Raw genomic sequence first — 26,787 nt, 5'->3', positions numbered from 1 at the left:
GTTAAGACGGTGCATTTTATGTGTATTTTACTATAATGAAAAAAATGGGAAAAAACACACAGAAAAGACATGTTATTCATGTGTATATCTACATATAGGCATGAATATTAAAAATGCTTACCAAATTCCTGCTCTAAAATGTAAAATATTCTTGGTTAAGAACCATTTTTATTGATGTATTTGGGGCACCTAGAACTCTGCCTGATACATAGTAGGGACCTATTAAATATTTGGTGAAAAATGCATTTGTGACAGTGATTGGTTGGGATAGGGTCTGGGAGGAAAATGAAGCTATAAATGAGGAAGAAGAGCAACAACTTTATCTGTAATGTGATATTCCTCTGGTTTAGAGAAAGAGGTAGAAAGAGACTTAAAGCAAAATGGAAAAACTTAATTTTCAGTTGTTAATTGGTACACAAATGTCTTTTATAACCATCTCTATACTTTTCTGCATTGTTTAACTTTAAAAACAAAGCAGGTCTTGAGGTCTGTTGGCAAGATGGCTGAATAGGAACAGCTCTGGTCTGCAGCTCCCAGCGAGATTGATGCAGAAGGTGGGTGATTTCTGCATTTCCAACTATGGTACTGAGTTCATCTCATTGGGACTGGTTGAACAGTGGGTGTAGCCCACGGAAGGCAAGCTGAAGCAGGGTGGGGCATCAGCTCACCAAAGAAGTACAAGAGATCAGGGGATCTCCCTTCCCTAACAAAGGGAAGCCGTAAGAGACTGTACCAGGAAGAACGGTGCATTCTGGCCCAGAACGGTGCAGTCCTGGTCTGATTGTGAAGACAATCAAAATAAGTGCTGGCTGGCTGGGCACAGTGACTCACACCTGTAATCCCAGCACTTTGGAAGGCCAAGGTGGGAGAATCACCTGAGGTCAAAGTTTGAGAACAGCCTGGCCAACATTGTGAAACCTCATCTCTACTAAAAATACAAAAATTGGCCAGGCATGGTGGCATGCACCTGTGGTCCCAGCTTCTCCCACGGTCTTCACAATCAACTGACCAGTAAATTCCCTTTGGTGCCTATGCCACCAGGACGAATCCATCAAGCAGAAGAAAGGATATCAGAGATTGAAGATCAACTCAATGAAATAAAGTGAGAAGACAAAATTAGAGAAAAAAGAGTGAAAAGAAACAAAGCCTCAAAGAAATATGAAACTATGTGAAAAGACCAATGTACCTGAAAGTGATGGGGAGAACAGAACCAAGTTGGAAAACACTCTTCAGGATATTATCCAGGAGAACTTCCCCAACTTAGCAAGGCAGCCAAATTCGGGAAATACAGAGAACACCACAAAGTACTCCTCGAGAAGAGCAACTCTAAGACACATAATCACCAGATTCACCAAGGCTGAAATGAAGGAAAAAATGTTAAGAGCAGTCAGAGAGAAAGGTCAGGTTACCCACAAAGGGAAGCCCATCAGACTAACAGCAGATCTCTCAGCAGAAACCCTACAAGCCAGAAGAGAGTGAGGACCAATATTCAACATTCTTAAAGAAAAGAATTTTCAACCCAGAATTTCACATCCAGCCAAACTTAGCTTCATAAGAAAAGGAGAAATAAAATCCTTTACAGACAAGCAAACGCTGAGAGATTTTGTCACCACCAGGACTGCCTTACAAGAGCTCCTGAAGGAAGCACTAAACATGGAAAGGAACAACAAGTAACAGCCACTGCAAAACATACCAAATTGTAAAGGCCATCAACACTTTGAAGAAACTGCATCAACTAATGTGCAAAACAAACTGCTAGCATCATAATGACAGGATCAAATTCACACATAACAATATAAATGCCCCAATTAAAAGACACAGATGGGCAAATTGGATAAAGACTCAAGACCCATCAGGGTGCAAACACACACACAGGCTCAAAACAAAGGGAGGGAGGAATAGTTACCAAGCAAATGGATAGCAAAAAGAGGCAAGGGTTGCAATCCTAGTCTCTGATAAAACAGACTTTAAGCCAACAAAGATCAAGGACAAAGAAGGGCAGTAAATAATGGTAAAGGGATCAATGCAACAAGAAAAGCTAACTATCCTAAATATATATGCACCCAATACAGGAGCACCCAGATACATGAAGCAAGTTCTCAGAAACCTACAAAGAGACAGTCTCCCACACAATAACAGTGGGAGACTTTAACACCCCACTGTCAATATTAGACAGATCAATGAGACAGAAAATTAACAAGGATATCTAAGACTTGAACTCACCTCTGGACCAAGTGGACCTAACAGGTACAGGACTCTCCACCCCAAATCAACAGAATATACATTCTTCTCAGCACAACAGTCCATTTATTTTAAAATCGACCACATAATTGGAAGTAAAACACTCCTCAGCAAATGCAAAAGAACAGAAATCATAACAGTCTCTCAGACCACGGTGAAAGTAAATTAGAACGCAGGATTAGGAAACTCTCAAAACCACACAACCACATGGAAACTAAACAACCTGCTCCTGAATGACTACTGGGTAAATAACAAAATTAAGACAGAAATAAAGATGTTCTTTGAAACCAGTAAGAATTAAGACACAATGTGCCAGAATCTCTGGGACACATTTAAAGCAGTATGTAGAGGGAAATTTATAGCACTAAATTCTGACAAGAGAAAGCAGGAAAGATCTAAAATTGACACCCTAACATCACGATGAAAAGAACTAGAGAAACAAGAGCAAACAAATTCAAAAGCTAGCCAAAGATAAGAAATAACTAAAATCAGAGCAGAACTGAAGGAGATAGAGACACAAAAAAACAATGAATCCAGGAACTGGTTTTTTGAAAAGATCAACAAAATAGATAGACCACTAGCCAGACTAATAAGGAAGAAAAGAGAGAAGAATCATATAGATGCAATAAAAAAGGATAAAGGGGATATCACCACTGATCCCACAGAATTACAAACTACCATCAGAGAATACTATAAACACCTCTACACAAATAAACTAGAAAATCTAGAAGAAATGGATGAATTCCTGGACATATACACCCCACCAAGACTGAACCAGGAAGAAGTCAAATCCCTAAATAGACCAGTAACAAGGTCTGAAATTGAGGCAGTAATCAATAACCTACCAACCAAAAAAAGTCCAGGACCAGAGGATTTACAGATGAATTCTAGTGGAGGTACAAAGAGAAGCTGGTACCATTTCTTCTGAAACTATTCCAAACAATAGAAAGAGGGACTCCTCCCTCACTCATTTTATGAGGCTAGGAACATTCTGATACCAAAACCTGGCAGAGACACACACACACAAAAAGAAAATTTCGGCTAATATCCCCGACAAACTTCAATGTGAAAATCCTCAATACAATATTGGCAAAATGAATCCAGCAGCACATCAAAAAGCTTATACACCACAATCAAGTTACCTTCATCTCTGAGATGCAAGGCTGTTCAACTTACACAAATCAATAAATGTAATCCATGGCATAAAGAGAACCAATGACAAAACCATATGATTATCTCAATAGATGCAGAGAAGGCCTTTGACAAATTTCAGCAGCCTTTCATGGTAAAAACTCTCAATAAACTAGGTATTAATGGAACATATCTCAAAATAACAAGTTATTTATGACAAACCCACAGTCAATATCATAATAAATGGGCAAAAACTGGAAGTACTCCCTTTGAAAACCAGCACAAGACAAGGATGCCTTTTTTTTTTATCATTCCTATTAAACATAGTATTGGAAGTTCTGGCCAAGGCAATCAGATAAGAGAAAGAAATGGTGTTCAAATAGGAAAAGAGGAAGTCAAATTGTCTCTGTTTCCAGACAACATGATTGTGTATTTAGAAAATCCCATCATCTCAGCCCAAAATCTCCTTAAGCTGATAAGCAAATTCAACAGTCTCAAAATACAAAATTAATGAGCAAAAATCACAGGCATTCCTACACACCAATAACAGACAAGCAGAGAGCCAAACCATTAATGAATTCCCATTCACAATTGCTATGAAGAGAATAAAACTGCTATGAAGAGAATAAAATACTTAAAAGGGACACAAAGGACCTCTTCAAGGAGAACAACAAACCACTACTCAAGGAAATAAGAGAGGACACAAACAAATGGAAAAACATTTCATGCTCATGGATAGGAAGAATCAATACCATGAAAATGGCCATACTACTCAAAAGTAATTTATAGATTCAATGCTATCCCCATCAAGCTACCACACTGACTTTCTTCACAGAATTGGAAAAAACTACTTTAAATTTCATATGGAAACAAAAAAGAGCCTGCATAGCCAGTAATCCTAAGCAAAAAGAACAAAGCTGAAGGTATTGTGCTACCTGACTTCAAACTACACTACAAAGCTACAGTAACCAAAACAGCATGTTACTGGTACCTAAACAGATATATAGACCAATGAAACATAACAGAGCCCTCAAAAATAACACCAGACATCTAAAAGCATCTGATCTTTGACAAACCTGACAAAAACAAGCAATAGAGAAAGAATTCCCTACTTAATAAATGGTGCTCAGAAAACTGGCTAGCCATATGCAGAAAGCTGAAACTGGATCCCTTTCTTACACTTCATATAAAAATTAACTCTAGATGGATTAAAGACTTAAACATAAGACCTAAAACCATAAAAACCCTAGAAGAAAACCTAAGCAATACCATTCAGGACATAGGCATGGGCAAAGACTTCATGACTAAAACATGAAAAGCAATGGCAACAAAAGCCAAAATAGACAAATGAGATCTAATTAAACTAAAGAGCTTTTGCACAGCAAAAGATACTATCATCAGAGTGAACAGGCAACCTACAGCATGGGAGAAAAATTTTGCAATCTATCCATCTGACAAAGGGCTAATATCCAGAATCTACAAATAATTTAAATAAATTTACAAGAATAAAACAACCCCATCAAAAAGTGGGAGAAGGATATGAACAGACACTTCTCAAAAGAAGACATTTATGCAGCCAACAAACATGAAAAAAAAGCTCATCATCACTGGTCACTAGAGAATGCAAATCAAAACCACATTGAGATACCATCTCACACGAGTTAGAATGGCGATCATTTAAAAATTTTAAAAACTCAGGAAACAACCGATGCTGGAGAAGATGTGGAGAAATAGGAATGCTTTTACACTGTTGGTGGGAGTGTAAATTAATTCAACCATTGTGGAAGACAGTATGACAATTCCTCAGGGATCTAGAACTAGAAATACCATTTGACCCAGCAATCCCATTACTGAGTATATACTCAAAGGATAATAAATCATTCTACTATAAAGACACATACACATGTATGTTTATTACATCACTGTTCACAATAGCAAAGACTTGGAACCAACCCAAATATCCATCAATAATAGACTGGAAAAAGAAAATGTGGCACATATACACTATGGAATACTATGCAGCCATAAAAAAGGATAAGTTCATGTTTTTTGCAGGAACATGGATGAAGCTGGAAATCATCATTCTCAGCAAACTAACAAGAGAACAGAAAACCAAACATCACATGTTCTCACTCATAAGTGGGAGCTGAACAATGAGAATACATGGACACAGGGAGTGGAACATCATACACTGGGCCTGTCGGGGGGTTGGGGGGCTTGGGGAGGAATAGCATTAGGATAAATACTTAATGTAGATGACGGGTTGATGGGTGCAGCAAACCACCATGGCACACATATATCTATGTAACAAACCTTCACATTCTGCACATGTACCCCAGAAGCTGGTCTCACAAACTGTAGCCCACATTTTTAGAAGACATACACTTAAAATTTAATAAGAAATTTTAAAGGAAATTTAGTGGGAACACCCTCATCCTTAATTCCAAACTCTCACCCTCTATAATTATGTTCTAGTTCTTTCATGTGCATTCATTTTGTTTTCTGCTTTACATTGTGAGGAATAGAAACTCTCTAGATTTGATATTTGTCATGTTTCTCCTAATCTCTCGACTCAGAAGTTAGAATATTTGGTTTTAGACTTAGTTCCACATTTAACTAGCTGTGTTACCTTCACCACATTACTTAATCAACATGAAACTTTGCTTTGTCCTTTAAAAACTGGAAATATTACAAGAGAAAACCCTTAGAGTCTCTCTCATATTTAAGATTTGAGGACTTGATGAGAGTCTTCAAAAAATCATGAAAAATGCATATAATGAAAAAAACTATCTAAGGGTTTAAAAATTTTTTACACCAAAATAAATTCCTAGTAATTTGTTATAACATGGCTGAACAGAATCCAACCTGAGTCACTACGAAGGGTAAGACATAAGTTTGAAAAGCGCCCCTATCAGAGCCATGTGCATTTTGCTGACATTAAAGCAAGAACAGATATAATTAAGGTGAAATTTGGATGGAAAAATGGTGAAGTCATTGACGCTTTATGAAAAGTTTATGGAGACAATGCCCCCCAAAAATCCATTTACAAATGGATAGCTTGTTTTAAGACGAGATGTTTTAAGAAGGGATGAAGCCTGTGGTGACAGATCATCCACATCCATTTGCAAGGAGAAAATTAATCTTGTCAGTCTAACAGTTTTGATGGAGAATCATTAGGCATCAACCTTACAGTTCTGGTTTGGCTTCTTCTAACTTCTTCTTGCTTCCTATTATTTAAATTAAATAGCTATAAATGGCACCCTTTTTTCCTTAGTTAATAATATAAAAAAGGACTGCAGTGACATGGTTAAATTCACAGGACCCTCAGCTATCTAGGGATGGACTAAATGGCTGATAGCATTGCTTATAAAAGTATCCTGACCTTGGTGGAGCTTATGTTGATAAATAAGGCGTGTGATAGTAATAGAGTTGTAGTGCTTATGCTTGCTTTAAATGTTATAAATGTAGCCACTGTCAAGATAAGATAGATAATTAGGTTTAGGATAGTAATGTTTAAGCTATATGTTAAGATTGCAATCATTCGGCCCATGTGAGCAATTGATGAGTAGGCTAAGACTTTTTGCAGTTGTGTTTGGTTGAGTCCTCCTCAGCCCTCTTATAGAATAGATGATATTGCAATTGCTACTAAAATGTTTAGGTTCGTTGAGGAGAAAATTTGAAATATAATGGAAATAGGGGCTAGTTTTTGTCCTGTAAGAAGGATTATGCCAGATGTTAGTGAAATTCCTTGGGTTACTTCTGGGACTAAAGAGTGGAAGGGAGATATGCCTAATTTTATTGTTAAGGCTATTACTATTAAAGATGCTACTTGATAAATTGAGTGTATGATTATTCATTGTCCAGAGTTTGCTTGTGTAAGAAAATAATTGGTAGCTGCTTCTGTAAAGCAGGGGCTTGCTTTTTTAATTAGAATTGGAATAATGGCTAGTCTATTTATTTCTAGGCCCATTCAGTTGAGAAGTCAATGTGAGCCTATCATTGTGATGAGAATTCCTGTAAAGATAATGAAAAAGATGATAAGTTGGGTTAGAGGGTTCATTAGTACAGGAAGGGCATAAACCAATATTTTTGGGGTATGGACCCTATAGCTTATATAGCTGACCTAACTATAGGATATGGTGTATTAGGTAGCATGGAGAATTTCTGATTCTGAGGGATAGATTCAGCTCCTATAATTCTAGAAATAAGAGTATTTAAACCTCTATTATTTACTCTATCGGAATAACTCTTTTATCAGACATATTTCTTATGTTTGAGGTGGAATACTAGATATTAGGATGGGCATAGAGATATGACATTTGCAGAGTGCTAGTGTGAGTGGTAAGAAGTTTTTTCATAGAAGATGTATAAGCTTATCGTAATGAAATTGAGGGCATGATGCTGGAATTCATAAAAAGCAGGTCATTAAAAGGAAGGTTTTGGTGACAAAATTTGTGGTGTAGAGTTCTGGTATAGGAATATAATGTAATGTTCCTAGGCAGATACTAGTGGTTAGGGCATTCATTATAATGAATAAATACTGCTGGTCTCATGCCAGTTAGGGCATATTTTAAATTGAATGCTCATCCTGATGATAAGAAAGAGTCGACAACTAGGCTTGATGTGGCTAGTATAAATAAGATTAAATATGGGGTATGGTGTTGAGATTTACTTAGGGTGGTTGGCAAAATATCAAGGGAAATTTTGGAGAAAGTTATAATATTATATTCTTAAGCTTTTGGTAAGGTTGAAAGGTTTTAATTAACTTGTAATAATGGAACAGGCTGAAAGCAGCTAGTTCATATGGTATGGGGTGGGGGATTCATTCAAAGAGTGCACAGGTAGGGCTAGAGTTGGAGCAATAATATATGGAGGATGGCAGATGCTAAATGGTTATAATGGTCCTTTAATAAAAAGTTATATTGCATCTGCAAAGGACTGAAGTAGTCCTTACTGACCTACCATGTTAGGTCCTTTGCAGAGCTGTATATAACCAAAAATTTTTCTTTTAATTTCATTTTCCATTAACTTTTTGAAATCCCTTTATATAATCTACATTTCCTTTAAGTTCTAAAATTTGATGTTGATTTTCTCATGAAATTTCCATTGCATTTACTACAGTGTCAAGTACACTCTTTCCCAACAATTACAAATAACAAAAAAACACAATAAATATTGGCTATTTTACAATGAATAACTTCACTTTAATGTGAATAGCTTCTAGAATGCCAATTAAGATTCTTAAAAGAATCAAATCTAATATCACTTCTGTGTATTCATAAATGTTGCATTTATTTAAGCCACAAAATTATGAGAGAAGAGATTGTTCATTGGTTTGTTTGCTTATAGCAGGTTGATTGTGAAGTAGGTAGTTCTGTCTTAATGTTGCAACATAGTGATATGAGCACACATATTTCCTACCTCTTCACCCATGCCCTTGAGCAATCATAGATCAAATGGCATCCGATCCATGAATCATTCTCCCTCTCCCCTCCATGGTCCTTTTGAAGACAGTGCAAGGTAGACCTGCTTCTGCGTGACTTTTGAGCTCCATTTCAACAGCTCTGCTTGAAAATCCAGTTACTATGGTGACATGTACCACTGCAAATAATCTCCTCTTCAACAACTGAAGTTATATCCTACTCAGTAAAAGTGGTATCTACGGCTTAATGGTTCAGCAGAAGGCCAACAGATCTATGGTCTTATTTCCAACTGAGAGGTTTTTAATAAGTAGTTTGAGCTCATGGAATCTGAGAAGACTAAACAGCCTCTGTCTAAATTTAGCAGGGTCAATCTTGACATTTCCTGGACAGATCAAATACTATATTCATTGGAATATGCTCTATCAGCATGTCGCCATTTGACCCTTTTCTGAGGCAGGAGACACAAACAGACTGTCCCCTGAGTCTTTCAAAAGAAAACTGACATCCGGGGAATAGACACCCCTCCCCAGTGTGATTCTCCTGTCAAAGGCTCCCATCAGTCCAGCCCCAACTCAGCCAGGTTCTCCCCAAGCAGGACTCCCATCAGCACTTCAAAGCTGTGGTTCTAGCTCTTACTCTCTAAAAAGGTAGGGCCAGTGGCAGAAAGACAGGCTATCACTGCTGAGGTGTGATCTTCTTGGCATTCTGGTGGCATCTCCGAATGCATTTTTCTCGAATAAATACTGTTCTATATGAGGATTAGGTTCAGTAACAGCATGTGTCAGGGGCTGTACAGGACTGGAGTTGACTTGCCAGATTAGTATGTTCTGTTTATATGACAAACTATAACACATTCTCAGTTCTGAGCAACTGACTTAAAGTAGAACTTTTGAAAAACAAGTTGTTACATAACTTTATAAACTGCTAAAATATGAATACTTCAAAGGATCATATACATCCAGCCTTCCTAGCATAATAAGAGGTATGATGCTTAGTAGTGTTTTGGGGTGAATGAGTGGGTAAGATATTAATAAATTTAATTCAAAAGTCTTCTGATAGAGGAACATTTTACAATACATTTCATGTATTTATCACAGTTCATCTTTAGCTGTTTTTAGGAGAGATTTTCTCAAAGCCCAGGTGTCAAGCCCTCCCATAAAGGTACTAACAAATAAGGAAAACAAGAAAGCTATGTGTTAACAAAATGAACCGCTAAAAATTATGATTATAATCTTAGACAACAAATTAACAGGGTCACAGTCTGTAAATAAGAACATCTGATGACATAAGCAGTAACATCTTAAATTAATATCTGCTCTGGGGTAACTACACAGCTTGAGGCAAAATGCAAGCTGCTGGCAATTCTCCAGTGTGCACCGTTGGTGATAAAGCTGAATCAGCAAATATTTTTATCATTAGATGATCCTCTACCTTAGAGACTATGGTTTTAATTTTGATCTCTATTTATAATTACTAATCAAAATGTTATGAACCAAATAATTATCTCTTGGTAATATGGCACTATATTTTTTCACTCTGATAAAAGATTTAGCCCTTCAGTCTGTGTGAGGTTGGCTACAAGGTCTCAGACATGAGTCATTGTTTATTTGAAACACTTCTTTGATTGCTAAGTTGTAAATAATTCCAGATCAAAATGCTGAGAAACTCATTACCTAAGCTCAGTGGCCATTTTCCTGCCTCATTTAGAGACAACCACTGTTTCTTTTAAACTTTAAAAAAAATGCTACTGAATATCATGAATTGTATTATTTTCCATCAAATCCTTTTGCAAAGCATATTAAATACAGGCTTCTAAAGCATAGAGTTGACTTGGTTTTTCTCCTTCCTTAGATCCCCTAGAAGCCCACCATCTGAATTTTCTTTCTTTTTTCTCTTTGTTGTCTCTTGCTGGGGTTGCTGGTTGCTTTTCCTCTAGTTTCATAAATGTAAGTATTACTTAATGCTCTGTCATAGAGCTTAGTTCTCTGCATTTTTCCCTGTGCGATCTCAACAACTTCCCACCTCTTCCACCACAGTGCTGTGGACATGACTCCCCAAATCTGTTCTCCCACCCTACATTCTCTTCTATGTTTCAGGCCTGCCAGCTAGAAATCTTTATTAAAACACTATGAACAATATGTATCCGTTTCATAAAATACTATAAACAATATGTGTCTGTTTCTCCCATCTTGCCTTCAAACCATCTCCTCCTGACATTTCTTTACATTATAAATATCCCTTTTAGGTGCCATAGCCCCAGATTTCAGAATTATTTTTCATTCTTTCCCCTCCTTGTGTCCCACATCAAATCAGTTCCATTCTTCAGGTTATTTCTGGAGTTTCCTGTTTTTTTCCTCCTGGTCTTTCCTAGTCCAGCTGTCTTCATTTTAATTCCCATCACCTTCCATTTACTTTATTAATGTGACTGATCACTGAATTCCTTACTCCAGTCAACCAAACTAGCACTTTCTAAAGTGACTGATTGCTTAATATACAATATCATATACAGCATTGAATTTGTTTCTTTGTTTTTGAAGACACAGTCTCGCTCTGTCGCCCAGGCTGGAGTGCAGTGGCGCGATCTCAGCTCACTGCAACCTCCGCCTCCCAGGTTCAAGTGAATCTCCTGGGCCTCAGCCTCCCAAGTAGCTGGGACTACAGGTGCACGCCAACAGGCCCAGCTAATTTTTTGTATTTTTAGTAGAGATGGGGTTTCACTGTGTAAGCCAGGATGGTCTCAATCTCCTGACCTCGAGCTTCACCTGTCTCGGCCTCCGAAAGTGCTGGGATAGCATTGGATTTTTAAGTTTTTCCACCAGTTGTAAATGTGTGTGTAGGTGTACATCTGTATTTAAACCATCTGGCTGTTCAAAGTTTTCATGCCATTTGGTCTAATAACTGGAACTTTCGTATACTGCTGGTGGGAATGTAAAACAGTACAACCACTTTGAAAAACTGCTTCATAGTTTCCTATAAAGTTAGACGTATAACCTACCACATGTCTCAACCAGTCCATTCCTGGTATTCCCTCAGGAGAAATGTTTTAAGTCATTTTGATAGTCACTCTAAAGCATCAAAGTAACCAGTCATTAAACCAGTGTTTTGCAACATAGAACAAAAATGCATGCATGCACTTTTGTAGTGTTTCACAGCTTTTAAAATCAAGCATTTTAAAGTTCTTGGAAGAAAAACAGAATTCAGAGAATGGTATGGTGGGGGCAAACAGATCCCGTCCTCTCTAATTACATTAAAGAAATAGGCAGGACAATTTTGTAAGTGTACAATACATACACATTGTTAACCACAGACGCACTGCACAATTAATCTCTAGAACTTATTTTGCGTAACTGTATACCCACTGAACAGCAACTGCCTCTTTCCCCTTCCATCATCTCTTGGCAAGTACCATTCTACTCTCTGTTTCTATGAAATTGACGATTTTAGATACCCCATATAAGTAGAATTTGCCCTTCTCTACAGCTTATAAAAATGAAATTTCACAATATATAATCTTTTGTATCTGCCTTCTTTCACAGAGCATAATGTTTTTGAGATTACTCAATATTGAAGTGTGTAAATGTAGTTCATGCCTTTAACTGCAGAATATTCTTTCTTTCTTTTTATTTTTTTTTTTAGACAGAATCTCACTCTGTTGCCCAGGCTGGAGTGCTATGGTGCAATCTCGGCTCACTGCAACCTCCACCTTCCAGGTTCAGCAATTCTCCTGCCTCAGCCTTCCAAGTAGCTGGGATTACAGGCACCCACCATCATGCCCAGCTAATTTTTTGTATTTTTAGTAGAGATGGAGTTTTGCCATGTTGGCCAGGTTGGTCTCAAAATCCTGACCTCAGGTGATCTACCTGCCTCTGCCTCCCAAAGTGCTGGGATTACAGGCATGAGCCACCGTACCCAGCTGCAGAATATTATTTCATCATATACATATACCACGTCTAATTTTCTCATTTACTAGTTAATAAACATTTGGGTTGTTTACAGTCTTTCTTCAGTTATTTGTGAAGAATGTTCCTATGAACATTTCTGTACAGGTCTCTGTTCAGATGTATGTTATATTTCTCTTGTACTTATTTTTAAGAGTTGTCACCTTCATTTTTGATAAACATTTTTACTAAATAAAAACTTCTAGTTTGACAAGTTTCTCTTTTCTTTCTTTTAATGATGCACTACAGTGTTCTAGCTTGTGTTCTTTCACAGGTAAACCCTGCTGCCATCGTTTCTTTCTACGTAAAGCACCTTTTTTCCTCTGGCTGCTTCTAAGATTCCCTCATTATAGTTTTAAATTATTTGATTATGAAGTATCAGTGTAGTTTTCTTCATGATTCTTGTGCTTCAGGTTTGGTGACCTTAATTTACCTTTTTATCAAATTTGAACACTTTTGCCCATTATTCTTCAAAATTTTTTGGCCACATCTCTCTCTTGCATCTCCTTCATGTACTCAAAACACATGCATATATGGCTGCTTAAGGTTCTCTCGATGGAGACTGATGGTCTAAAAGGACTAAATTTTTTTAGTCCTTTTTCTTTCTTTGTTTTATTCTGGATAGTTTATGTTGCCATTTCCTCAAATTCACTAGTATTTCCTTCTTAAATGTTTAATCTGCCACTTATTCCATCCATGTATATTTCATCTCAGACACAGCTTTCATCCATAAAATTTTGAGTCTGTTTTTTATGTCTCATGTCTCAACATATGTTAAATCTTTCTGCTATTTTCTTGAATGTATGGAACAAAGAATTCTTTTTAATAATCTCAGCTACAGATTCATTCATATCTTTCATTTCTCAAACATTTTGGTTGACTAATTTTTCTCCTAATTATGGGTTATATATTTCTGCTTCTTTGCAACCCTGACAACTTTTTATTGCATGCCAGTCATTGTAAATTCTACCTTGAAGAATGTTCCATGATGTCAGGAAATGCATTTCATTTTTCCTATTTTCCATCTTTCTATCTAGCATAGTTGCTGACTCAGCAAAGACTAAACTATTTATTGAATAAAGTTCATAAGAGACAAGAATGAAACTGAGTTATCTATTTTCCTTCCAATTCTATTGGGGCAAAGAATAGTATTTTAATGTAATTTCAACTTTTATTTTAAATTAAGGAGATTCATATGCAGGTTTGTTACATGGTTATATTGCATAACGTTGATGTTTGAAGTAAGAATGATCCATCCTATCACCCAGGTAGTGAGTATAGCATACAATGAGCAGTTTTTCAGCCCTTCTCACCTCCATCCCTCCCCACTCTAGTGGTCCCCCAGTGTCTGTTATTCCCATCTTTATGTCCATGAGTACCCAATGTTTAGCTCCCAATTATAAGTGAGAACATGCAGTATCTGATTTTATTTTTCTGCATTAATTCACTTATAATAATGGCCTCCAGCTGCATCCATGTTGCTGCAAAGGACATTATTTCTTTCTTCTGTGGCTGCGTAGTATTCCATGGTGTATATGTACATTTTCTTTATCCAATCCAGCACCAGTGGGCACCTGGGTTGACTCCATGTCTTTGCTATCGTGAATAGTGCTATGATGAACATGACAGTGCATCGATCTTTTTGGTAGAACAATTTATTTTCCTTTGGGTATATAGTCATTAATGGGATTACTGGGTGTAATGGCAGTTCTGTTTTAAGTTCTTTGAGAAATTTCCAAATTGCTTTCTGCAGGGGCCGAATGAATTTGCATTCCCACCAACAGAGCATAAGCATTCCTCTTTCTCCACAGCCTCACCAGCAACTGTTAGTTTTGTTTTGAGGCAGAGCCTTGCTGTCACCCAGGCTGGAGTGCAGTGGTCCAATCTCAGCTCACTGCAACCTCCACCTCCTGAGTTCAAGCAATTCTCCTGCCTTAGCCTCTCGAGTACCTGGGATTACAGGCGTGTGTCACCGCACCTCGCTAATTTTTGTATTTTTTAGAAGAGACGGGGTTGTGCCAAGTTGGCCAGGCTGGTCTTGAACTCCTAGCCTACAGTGATCCACCTGCCTCAGCCTCCCAAAGTATTGGGATTATAGGCGTAAGCCACTGCGCCTGGCCTATCTGTTAGCTTTTGACTTTTTAATAATAGCCATTCTGCCGGGCGCAGTGGCTCAAGCCTGTAATCCCAGCATTTTGGGAGGCCGAGGCGGGTGGATCACGAGGTCAAGAGATCAAGACCATCCTGGTCAACATGGTGAAACCCCGTCTCTACTAATGCAAAAAATTAGCTGGGCATGGTGGCGCATGCCTGTAATCCCAGCTACTCAGGAGGCTGAGGCAGGCAGAGGTTGCGGTGAGCCGAGATCGCACCATTGCACTCTAGCCTGGGTAACAAGAGCAAAACTCCGTCTCAAAAAAAATAATAGCCATTCTGACTGATGTGAGATGGTATCTCATCATGGTTTGGATTTGCATTTCTCTAGTGATCAGTGACTTGAACCTTTTTTTCATATGATTTTTGGCCACATGTATGTCTTCTTTTGTGAAGTGTCTGTGTCCTTTGCCCAGTTTTTAATGTTTTGTTTCGTTTTGTAAATTTAAGTTCCTTATAGGTGCTGGATATTAGACCTTTATCAGATATATAGCTGGCAAAAATTTTCTCTCATTCTGTAGGTCGTCTGTTTACTCTGCTGGTAGTTTCTTTTGCTGTGCAGGAACTCTTTAGTTTAAATAACCAGTGTCCAGAATGGCATTCCCTAGATTTCTTTCTTATTTTTAAGAGATAGCATCTTGATCTGTCCCCCAAGCTGGAATACAGTGACATGATTATAGCTCACTGCAACCTTGAACTTCTAGACTCAAGTGATCCTCCTGCCTCAGCTTCCCTAGTAGCTGAGAATACAAGTGCATATCACTATACCCGGCTATTTTTATTTTTAATTTTTTTGTAGAGATGGGGTTTTGCTTTGTTGCCTACATTGTTCTCACAAACTCCCAGCTTCAAGCAATCTTCCCACTTCAGTCTCCCAAAGCATTGGGATTACAGAAATGAGGTACCACGCCCAGCCAAAATTAATATTTTTATAGTGGTAGTATTAGAATTAATATTAGGGAGGAACTATCTTTGTTACATTTAAGGATAGAAATTGAGACTCACAAAGCATGAGTTAACAGTAGACAAAGCAATAATGGACACAGCTAAATTTATTTTCGTGATGAATAATCAGGGAATTTGAGAGTGGATTTTGAATGAAGCAAAAATAGAAAAGGGGAGAAAGAAGAGATTAACAATTAAAAATGTGGTAGAGAGTTTGAATGACATTTAGGATCAGGGTGATTAACATTTAAAGTTCTTTGTACTACTAAGAAGTAAATCTGCCACCTCTCCAAAACTTCAGTGAAGTCTGATGCTTACATGTCTCCTGCAAGTGTTGTTTTTTTTTGCAGAACAAATAAATGAAGACTAAGTCCTATATTTGACCTACTGCCAAAGCAGAATTAAGAAACATCCAGAAGGCATACAAGAAAACAAGGATTCATGAAGAATAGCCACACTGTCTTCCACAATGGTTGAACTAATTTACACTCCCACCAACAGTGTAAAAGTGTTCCTATTTCTCCACATCCTCTCCAGCATCTGTTGTCTCCTGATTTTTTAACGATCGCCATTCTGACATGAGATCTTATCTCAATGTGGTTTTGATTTGCATTTCTCTAATGATCAGTGATGATGAACTTCTTTTCATATGTTTGTTGGTTGCATAAATGTCTTCTTTTGAGAACTGTCTGTTCATATCCTTTACCCACTTTTTGATTGGGTTGTTTCATTCTTGTAAACTTTTTCAAGTTCCTTGTAGATTCTGGATATTAGCCCTTTATCAGATGGGTAGATTGTAAAAAATTTTTCCCATTCTTTTTGTTGCCAGTTCACTCTAATGATTAATTCGATCCCATTTGTCTATTTTGGTTTTTGTTGCCATTGCTTTTGGTGCTTTAGTCATGAAGTCTTTGCCCATGCCTATGTCCTGAATGGTATTGCCTAGGTTTTCTTCTAGGGTTCTTATGGTATTAGGTCTCATATTTAAATCTTTAATCCATCTGAAGTCAATTTTTGTATAAGGTGTAAGGAAGGGATCCAGTTTCAGCTTTCTGCATAGGGCTAGCCAGTTTTCCCAACACCATTTATTAAATAGGGAATTCTTTCTCTATTGCTCGTTTATGTGAGGTTTGTCAAAGATCAGCTGGTTATAGATGTGTGAAGATAGAAATAACATTTGACCCAGCAATCCCATTCCTGGGTGAATACCCAAAGGATTATAAATTATTATATTATAAAGACACATGCACACGTATGTTCACAATAGCAAAGATGAACCAACCCAAATGCCCATCAATGACAGACTGGATAAAGAAAATGTGGCACATATACACCATGCAATACTATGCAGCCATAAAAAAAGGATGAATTCATGTTCGTTGCAGGGACATGGATAAAGCTGGAAATCATCATTCTCAGCAAATTGACTCAAGAACAGAAAACCAAATACCACATATTCTCACTCATAAGTGGGTGCTGAACAATGAGAACACATGGACACGGGGGGGAGAATCACACACTGGGGCCTGTTGTGGGGTGGGGAGCTAGGGGAGGAATAGTGGGGGGAATGGGGAGGGATAGCATTAGGATAAATGCCTAATGTAGATGACAGGATTATGGATACAGCAAACCACCATGGCACGTATGCACCTATGTAACGAACTTGTATGTTCTGCACATGCACCCCAGAACTTATAAGTATAATAATAAAAAGAAAAAGAAAAGAAAACAAGGATTCAGTGGAGACAGATAATGAAAGCCAAACTGATCGTGAGAATAAACATTTCCTTGCCTCAATATTTCTCAGGAATTTGGGGGAAAGGCAGAGAAATTTTCTTAGGCATAAATTAGGGGTTCAATTCCATTTTATTACCACCTAAACAGCTAAAAAGGCCCTGCTATGCATAGATCTCTAGATGGGCATAGATCTCTCTACCAGACAACACCTCCTCATTTTCACCAAATCAAGGCGTTTACTTTTACTATCAGCATTAAAAGCATTGCAATAATTAATTTGTCCAGTTTTACTTCTCAACAGTCCTAATGTACACACTTTCTGTAAGGCCGGTCGCCTCGCCAGGAACTCGGACACGCACCCCCCAGCCTCGCTGGGAGCTCAGACACACTCACCCCCCTCTCCACCTAGAAACGACATCACCACTCCACGCCCACTTTTGCACTCAGCACGCAAATCTGCACTCAACACTAGCCTCTGCACTCAGCACCTAGCCAACTGTTGAAAAACCCCGCCAAAATTTAAAAGAAGCCCCACCAGGACCTGCCCAATAGCATTTTGTCCTGCCCAGGCCCCACTCCCCCTGGGCAGCCTGCTCATCAGAAATCCCGCCTACCTGCCAATAGCAGCTGGCCCCGTCCACATCCGGTTTCCCCACAACCAATAAAAACACCTCCACTCCCTATAGAAACCCACATCTGAGAGGAGTCCGTGCGACTTCTCCGACCCCTCCTGTCGGGCTGCAGAATCTCGCCCAGGAGCCAGTTAAATTTCTTCATTTCAATAACTGGCTTCAGTTGCCTCATTTGAACCTCACTTGCTTCATTTAAACCTTACAAGTGGTGCCGAAACCCAGGAGGAGTTGTAAGACCCCTCCTGGGGAAAACTGACTCCTCTACTCAAAGCTGGACTGGGGACCCGCTCCACTGCAAGGTAAGACTTCTGTTGCCTATAACCTCTCCTGCTGTTTGCCTCGTGGACTCCCTGCTCACAATTGCAGCCACATCAGGGACTCCTTCTCGTCTCTCGCCGTGGGTCCGGAACCCGGCTTCCTGCCGAGGGCCCATGGCCCCAGCCTCGTCTCGAGGACCTGAGTGTAGAGGAGACGTCCCTACACTCTTGTCTTCTCCCCATAAGGGGTTTCTCAGGGTCAGGAATCTGTGGGAGATGTCCCCACCTTCCTGAACCCTCTGGCTTCAGGCTGAAAGTTCCAGGAGCTTCCCCTGTCAGCCTCCGGTGCTCGGTGGCACGATGCTGAGTCGCCCTTCTGATCATCTCCGCAGCAGCGGCCGAGGCTTGGGTAGTCAGATATCCCATTTGCCAACCCGGGCCCTGCTCAGGAGCAGGACCAGACCCCCGGCTGGTGCCATTAAAACATCAGTTTCTCTTCCTAACCTTGGCACAAGTAAGTGGATAAGCAAGCAGCAAATTCAAATTCAGCTGTATTCTCAGCTCCTGTTTCTGCTCCTATCTCCTAACTCTCTCTCTCTCTCTTTCTCTCTCAAGATGGTGGCCATTTCCTGCTCTTAACTCTTGCTCTCTCTTTCTCTCTCAAGATGGCAGCTGTTTCCCACTCTTAACTCTCTCTCTCTCTTTCTCTCTCTCAAGATGGTGGCCATTTCCCACTTCTAACTCTTTATCTCTCTCTCTCTCTCTCTCTCTCTCGGTAACAGCCGTTTCCTGCTTTATGGAGTAACTGTACCATAAGTTTCTCTTCCTACCCCCGGCACGAGTGAGTGAGTGAGTTTATGTGTAGTCCCACGGCCTAACGGCTACATGGCTTGTGTGGGCCTCAACCCGCGGTTCCACGGGGACAGCATAAGGCATAATGGTGATTCACCTCAGGACTGAAAGTTCTGAGGTGACCAGGCCCAGGGGTTATATGGGTACACCTTAGCCAAGACACCCTGAAACATCCCTTCAGGGATGTGGCTGGGAGGGCATCAGACTGGTCTCCCATCTGGGGGGCACCCATCCCTCGTCCATCAATCCTATATGTGGTTCTGTCTTTATTGTAGATTCGCCAGTTTTGTTAAACTCCTGTTAGCCAAAACCCCACCTTTGCCCTCAGCCCTGCCCAACTCTGCACTCTCCAAAAACCCGGAAGACCTGTCCTGCCCCACCCGCTTTACCAACCCTCCTCTTTATGTGGGGTCTTAACTCCCTCTTCCCTCTTCTCCTTCTCTTCCCCAAAGCCCTAATATGACTTTCCCCATCAGTGCTCATACCCGCTCTCACGACCCCCCACTCCTCTGCCCTTTGCGAGAGGTAGCCGGGGCCGAGGGAGTTGTACGAGTGCACGTTCTGTTTTCTCTCTCTGACCTATTGGCTATCGAAAAGCGCCTAGGGTCTTTCTCCACTAACCCAACTACCTACACCAAAGAATTCCGCTATCTTACCCAGGCATATGACCTAACCTGGCATGACACGTATGTAATCCTATCCTCCACCCTCACCCCAGACGAGCGGGATCGGATTCTTACAGCGGCCCGAACATATGCTGATCAGGTACACCTAACTAACAACCAGATGCCGGTGGGGGCAGCAGCGGTCCCCGAGGCCGACCCTAATTGGAACTATTGGACTGGTCAAGATGGCCGCCACCACCGAGACCAAATGCTACAGTGCCTCCTAGCGGGCATGCAAAGCGCAGCCCAAAAGGTAGTTAATTATGACAAGTTGAGGGAAATAACTCAGGGACCTGATGAAAACCCAGCCACCTTCCTTGACTGTTTAACTAATTCTATGATCCTGCATACCCAGCTGGATCCAGCCTCCTTAGCGGAGGCTACAGTCCTAGCCACCCACTTCCTCTCCCAGTCGGTGGCTGATATAAGGAGGAAACTTAAAAAGGCTGAGAAGGGTCCCCAAACTCCCATACAGGACCTGGTAAACATGGCATTTAAGGTTTTTAATGGCCGAGAGGAAAAGGCTGAGGCCACCCGACAAGCCCATCTACAGCAGACGGTAAGCCTCCAAACCCGAGCTCTTGTAGCAGCCCTGAGGCCGGCAGCCCACCGAACATCCAGTGGAGGGGGTCCATAGAAACCCTCCCAAAATTCTTCAAGGGCCCCACCCGGGCCTTGTTTCAAATGTGGTCAAGAGGGACATTGGGCACTGCAGTGCTCCTGTCCTTGTCCACCTCCCGGACCCTGTCCAAGCTGCAAACAGGCTGGACACTGGAAGGTTGACTGTCCATCCCAGACTATGGGCTCACCCCCCACAACTCTATGTGAGGGGCAGGCTGGTCCGCAGGAAGCAATCCCTTCACCTGAACTTCTCAGCCTTCTGGATGACTGACACAGCCTGGACTCGAGGACCCCCATCACCCTTGCCAAGCCCAGGGTAGTGCTGCAAGTAGCGGGTAAGTTCATTTCCTTCTTAATGGACATGGGGGTTACCTATTCTGTATTGCCTTCCTACTCAGGACCTAGCATACCTTCCCAGGTCTCAGTCATGGGAATTGATGGAAGGCTGTCCTGTACTAATCAAACCCATCCCTTAGCCTGTGTCCTCAAAGGACACCCCTTTTCTCACTCTTTTCTAATCATACCCTCACGCCCAGTTCCCCTGTTAGGACGAGATATTCTCCAGACTGTGGGGGCCACTCTCCAACTTCCTGGCCCCCCATACTCAAACCCATAACCCACTCACCTCCCACTGCCCCTCCTAACCGACCCTACGCCCGGTCTCAACCCCTCACCTCAACCCCCTATCCCTCGAGATGAAGGTGACTGTTGATAATGGTGGTGGTAATGAAAGTAATTAAGATGATGATGATGAAGATAATGATGAAGGTGATGATGAAGGTGGCAATAAAGGTAATGAAACTGATGATGGCGAAAGTAATGATAATGGTGACAATGGTGAGGGTGATAATGAAGTTTATAATGAAGGTTATGGTAATGGCAGTGATGGTGAAGGTGATAATGCTGAAGGTGGTAATGATAAAGGTTGTAGTAATGACAGTGATAATAATAAGGGTAATAATGAAGGTGCAACAACCCCCAACCTTTCTCTTGGTTAATGCTAGTCGAAGCCATAAACTTCACTAATTGCTTTTTATGTGCCTCCCTTAACAAACCCCACTTAGCCACAGTTCCTCTCCAGACTGGGTTCAACCTGTCACCATCATCTACAGGGCCTGACACCACCCTAACAGGTATCCTGCTGTTCAAGGTGCACTCCCAAAAGCTCTTACTCTGCTATGGAACAGCCAACAGCTCCAGCTGCAATACAACTGCAAACGTAAAATCACCCTTTATGCGCCTCCAGGAGAATACTTTTGGTGTAATGGAGCCTTAACTAAAGTTATTAATGCCTCCTTCCCCTTCCCTTGCGTGCCTGTCACTTTAGTCCTGCAGTTAGAAGTATACGGACAGGCCAAACTCCTATCCCTCCTTCCACCTTCCCCTAATCACTGAAACAGATAAGCAGTCTTCCTCCCAATGGTCATTAGTCCCTCTCCTTAGCATCCTCTTTAGCAGCTGCTGGAATAGGAGGCGGAGTGATGGGCTACAGTGTCACTTCAGCTGCTCAACTGGAAGACAAGCTCCGTGTGGCCATTGAAGTGTCAGCTGCCTCCCTGGCCTCCCTGCAGCAACAAATCATGTCACTGGCCCAGGTAACTCTCCAAAACCGATGGGCTTTTGACCTACTAACGGCAGAAAAAGGAGGTACCTGTCTGTTTCTTCAGGAACAGTGCTGTTACTATATCAATAAATCAGGCCTGGTAGAAGAGAATGTCAACACTCTCCACCGCCTCCAAGAAGACCTCCATAAAAAGCAAAATACATCAGTCTCGCCTGTCAGCTGATGGCAATCTCCCATGTTTACCTGGTTAACCCCCATCATCACTCCCATTATCATAATTTGTCTTCTGCTAATGCTAGCCCCTTTTTTCCTCAGGTTTTTACAAGCCCGCATAAGGGAAATTTCCAGGGTGGCCATAAATCAGATGCTGCTTCACCCCTGTGTCCAACTCCCAACCGAGGCACCAACCAACTGACCCGTCCCCCTCACTCCGCCCCATTCAGCAGGAAGTAGCCAGAAAGAAGTGGCATCCTATATCATCAAAAGGGTCAGAATATAAGTCTGGTTGCCTAGCCAGGAGCTCGGACACGCCCACCCCCCCCTCCAGCCTCGCCAGGAGCTCGGACACGCCCAACCCCCTCCCCGCCTAGAAACCACGTCACCACTCCACGCCCACTTTTGCACTCAGCACGCAAATCTGCACTCAACACTAGCCTCTGCACTCAGCACCTAGCCTACCATTGAAAAACCCCGCCAAAATTTAAAAGAAGCCCCGCCAGGACCTGCCCAATAGCATTTTGTCCCATCCAGGCCCCACTCCCCCTGGGCAGCCCACTCACCGGAAATCCTGCCTACCTGCCAATAGCAGCTGGCCCCATCCACATCCCGTTTCCCCACAACCAATCAAAACGCCTCCACTCCCTATAAAACCCCACGTCTGAGAGGAGTCTGCACAACTTCTCCAGCCCCTCCTGTCGGACCGCAGAACCTTGCCCAAGAGCCAATTAAATTTCTTCATTTCAATAACTGGCCTCAGTTGCCTCATTCGAACCTTGCTTGCTTCATTTAAACCTTACACTTTCCATTCCTTCTCATTTTTAGATTCTGCCTCTGCTCACTACCCTCATCACAGATTTCTCCAACTACCAGATGGTGGTGTGCGCCTTTCCTTCTTTGCATTCACACTCCCTACACTGCGCACTGCATAAACACTCAGAGCAAGAAACATTTCAGCTGCTCGAAAATTGTTCTAAAATTTATGGCAGAGTCTGTTCCATTTAGGAAATGCAGCACATATGTATAGTGCAACAAAAGAGATCGTAAAATAACAATACCAATGAACAGGGCTAAAGTTAGCAACATTTCTTCATGTTTTGTTTCCTGCCCCTGCCCTGGCCTTCATATTAGTAGAAAAACTGAGGATGCTGGTATTATAATAGGACTGTTAACCATGTTGATTGTTAAGAGATACTGAGCCTTGGTTAACCCTGATGACATCTCTAAATGATAATAATTAACACATTTGAAGAAAGAAAGTTAAATACTTTAATAGAGTTCTGAACATACCAGAATGAGTAAACTCTGGACATTGAGTGGTGGAGGATTTTATTAGGGAAAGTCTCACAGAGGAGGTGCCATATGAATTGCATCATGAAGGAAGAGTAAGAGTTTGCCAGACAAATAAAAGGGGAGAACTAGGCAGAGAAAGCACTGATTCAAAGACTCACGAATGGGAAGAAACTAAATGTCTTTTGTGCACAGCAAGAAGTTCAAAAATTCTGTAACATGAGGAGAGTTATAAGGACAAGTTGTTAAAGGACCTAAACCAAAGATGACAGATGACAGTTCTTGGAAATCCCCTTTAGAGAGTTTGTTCAAGCAATGGTGTGAACCAATTATTAAACAAATAGATAAACAAAAATTTTTGCCTCTGGAATTTCTCCAAACTACAAACTCATTGCCTACTGAAGATAATTGTTCCAGGACCCTGGAAAGTCCGGGCATTTACTAGCTAGCTCTCTCAGGCAGCCTGAGAGACAGTAAGCTTACCAACAGCTTGCCTGGTCTCATGACTCAGACCCCACACTGATCTCCTTGACTTCAAGTATATGCCTTCTGGTTCTGTTTACCATGATCTCTGGAAAGAGCTTTATGCCCTCCTCTCACCACTCCCACCACACACACCACCACCCCCACACACCCTACCTTAGGTTGCAAAGCAGTTACCTTCTATGTCTCCACTCCCCAGCTTTCCTCATTACCTACTAGAATCAGACGATTAACAATGAAAAGTCAAAGAATGTTTTCAAGCAAAAGAACAATATGCTAAAATTATCAAGACTATTGACATTGGACATTTTTTCTTATCAAATAGGAAAGCAACAGTCATTAAGAAGTTGGAGTTCAAAAAAAAAAAAAGCCAGATAAAATGTTAGCAAGAATTCTCAAATGATTGGCCTATGAGTGGCAAGGTATTACAAACTACTTAAGGGTATAAGAACACACAAAAACACAACAAAAATAGTAAGCTGTTCAGATTTTTTTCAGAATTAAATTCTTGTCTAATATCCATCTTATTCCCCATCTACCATTCATCTATGTGAATTTCATTAACCAAAGTAACACATAAAGCAGAGGGAAAGAGACAGAGAAGGATGTAGTGCAAGGTAACAAATGAGTACTCATTACAGGACTGCAATGCAAACTAGTATTAAAATCTAAATCTCCATAGCATGAACTTAGGGAGATTTGCATGGGATCAAGAAATCATTTATTATTGGTTTTTCTGCACTTATAGATAAATGAAGCCAAGAAAATCTCCATTTTCCCAGCTGCAAATTTTGTGAGTATGGTGTAATATTACAATATTGAGTTGAAGCGTGTTGCTCACTGTAACTACTAGTTTTGAATATAATATGAATAATCAGCATGAAACAGTATTCTTGGACCCCTTATTGTAATCAGCATGTCATTGTTACAATATTATGGTACCCAAATAAAGTAGAGTCTCCTCATTCTAATTTTTGAATGTGTTTAAAGAATAAATTATAATAATTTCCAAAAGCATGAAGGACAGCTTTGTGAGATTGCATCTTTCTCCTAAAAATGATAAGAAATTTACTAATGAGTCCATTAGACAGACTCCATTAAAGGTGACAGGACAAAGATCTCTTGGAGACTTCATCAGGTGGAGACAATATGCAAAATTAACTCTGTCCATTCAGCTTCCCTGCGCTCAAACAGGAAATGAGGTTTGAGTGACAATTTTATTTAGTGAGTCAAAGACTGCTGAAACTTTTATGAAATGGTGCAACTCACATGCAAAACAGAGAAGACATTAGAAGAATTTGATGTGAGACAGTGAAAAATGTGAATAATTCTCATTAGATGTTAATAAAGGGCATGAAATATAAATTAGCTACATGCTTGATGTGCATGAAGTTGACTTTGTGTTGGCAATAGTAGCCTTATCACTGTACATTCATTAATATGGATCTCATTTATTGTCCTGTCTTTTTTCATAGTCAACTCATTTGAAATCATAATAGTTCTTATTAGTTAGGCTTCATTTAAAATTATCACTCATTGTTTAGACATCCATCCTTAGAAATTTATTTGTAATTGCAATTCTTGGGGTACAGAAATTTTGTTTCATTCAAGAACAAACTTATTTTAATAAAATGTGTCATACACAGACATGCAAAATATCATTGCTGATACTTGGACAACTCAGAAGATAGAATTCTAAATTTTAAAAGGGCTAGTGGAAATATTTTCATGTGAAAAACCATGAAGCCATATGACCTAAAGTCCACTGGGGATAATAATGCACATGTATAAATGTTATGATAAAAATACAAACATTAACATTTTATATATATTGTTTTACTATGTTACATAATACTATTAAAAAGAAAATAAAATTTTAAGAAAGAATATGAAGACAAAGCCTAATTTCATTAAAGCCCTGCTATTGTAATGATGACAAGACTCAACAATTGCACAATAATAAAAACAAAACGCTTACTAAATGTTATACAGTTTTTAATATCTTACCAATACATATTCAACAGATATTTGTGAATGTTTAGGATGTTTTGACAAAATAATTATCCTTTGATAACCGTATCTAAATTGTGAATATGTTTGCCAAAATAGCACTTTTTTAAAAACAAGGTATAGCTGGCAAATTCAATATATTCTGGTTTTCATTATTTTAAAATTAAATGCTTAATGTGCTTACTGTGAGTTCCATTTGTGAGTACTTCCATTGTTTGTCTATGGCAACCCATGTATCTCATAAGCTAGCATGTTCCAGGAAACAAGACAGTAGTATATATAAGCCTAGGAATCAAAATGAATCACTTTCACAGTGGTACCGCATTCATGAGACTCTGCTTCCCCAACTGTTTAATCATCAGGAAGTTTAGATCAAACTAGTTATCTGATGAATGTAGTCCAGACTTTTGCAGATTTTTCCTGGTATCATTATACTGCTTCCTCTAGCTCCAGTATTTTTTTTGTGAATAGGGAGTGAATTCAAGTTGAACACATTTGGAAAGAATATTTTCTAAGGGATGCTGTATACTGCATATTACATCATATTAGGAGGCCCTTGTGATTAGCAAGCTGTCTACAAGTTGACTGGCATTACATAAAATTATTTGCCTAATGGATTAGCATCCAT

General features: G+C 40.1%; 1 long non-coding RNA gene across 2 annotated transcripts in view; it reads right to left on the bottom strand.

Annotated features, from left to right (window-relative positions):
• The window catches only part of LOC135271812 (uncharacterized), a 235,845-nt gene that overhangs the window by 124,990 nt on the left and 84,068 nt on the right, over positions 1 to 26,787 (bottom strand). Inside the window, exon 1 of one of the 2 annotated variants that reach the window (XR_010339946.1) lies at positions 2,224 to 2,299. The exons of the other annotated variant lie outside the window; for it this stretch is intronic. This is a non-coding gene — a long non-coding RNA (uncharacterized LOC135271812). Of the gene's footprint in view, positions 1 to 2,223; positions 2,300 to 26,787 lie in introns of those variants that run through there. 2 annotated transcript variants of the gene reach the window in all.

Source organism: Aotus nancymaae, unplaced genomic scaffold (assembly GCF_030222135.1).
Source record: "Aotus nancymaae isolate 86718 unplaced genomic scaffold, 86718_ANA_hifiasm-v0.15.2.pri h1tg000092l, whole genome shotgun sequence".
NCBI classification, from domain to species: Eukaryota; Metazoa; Chordata; class Mammalia; order Primates; family Aotidae; genus Aotus; species Aotus nancymaae.
Note: the sequence above shows the minus strand (reverse complement) of the source record. Positions and strands in the feature narration are given on the sequence as shown.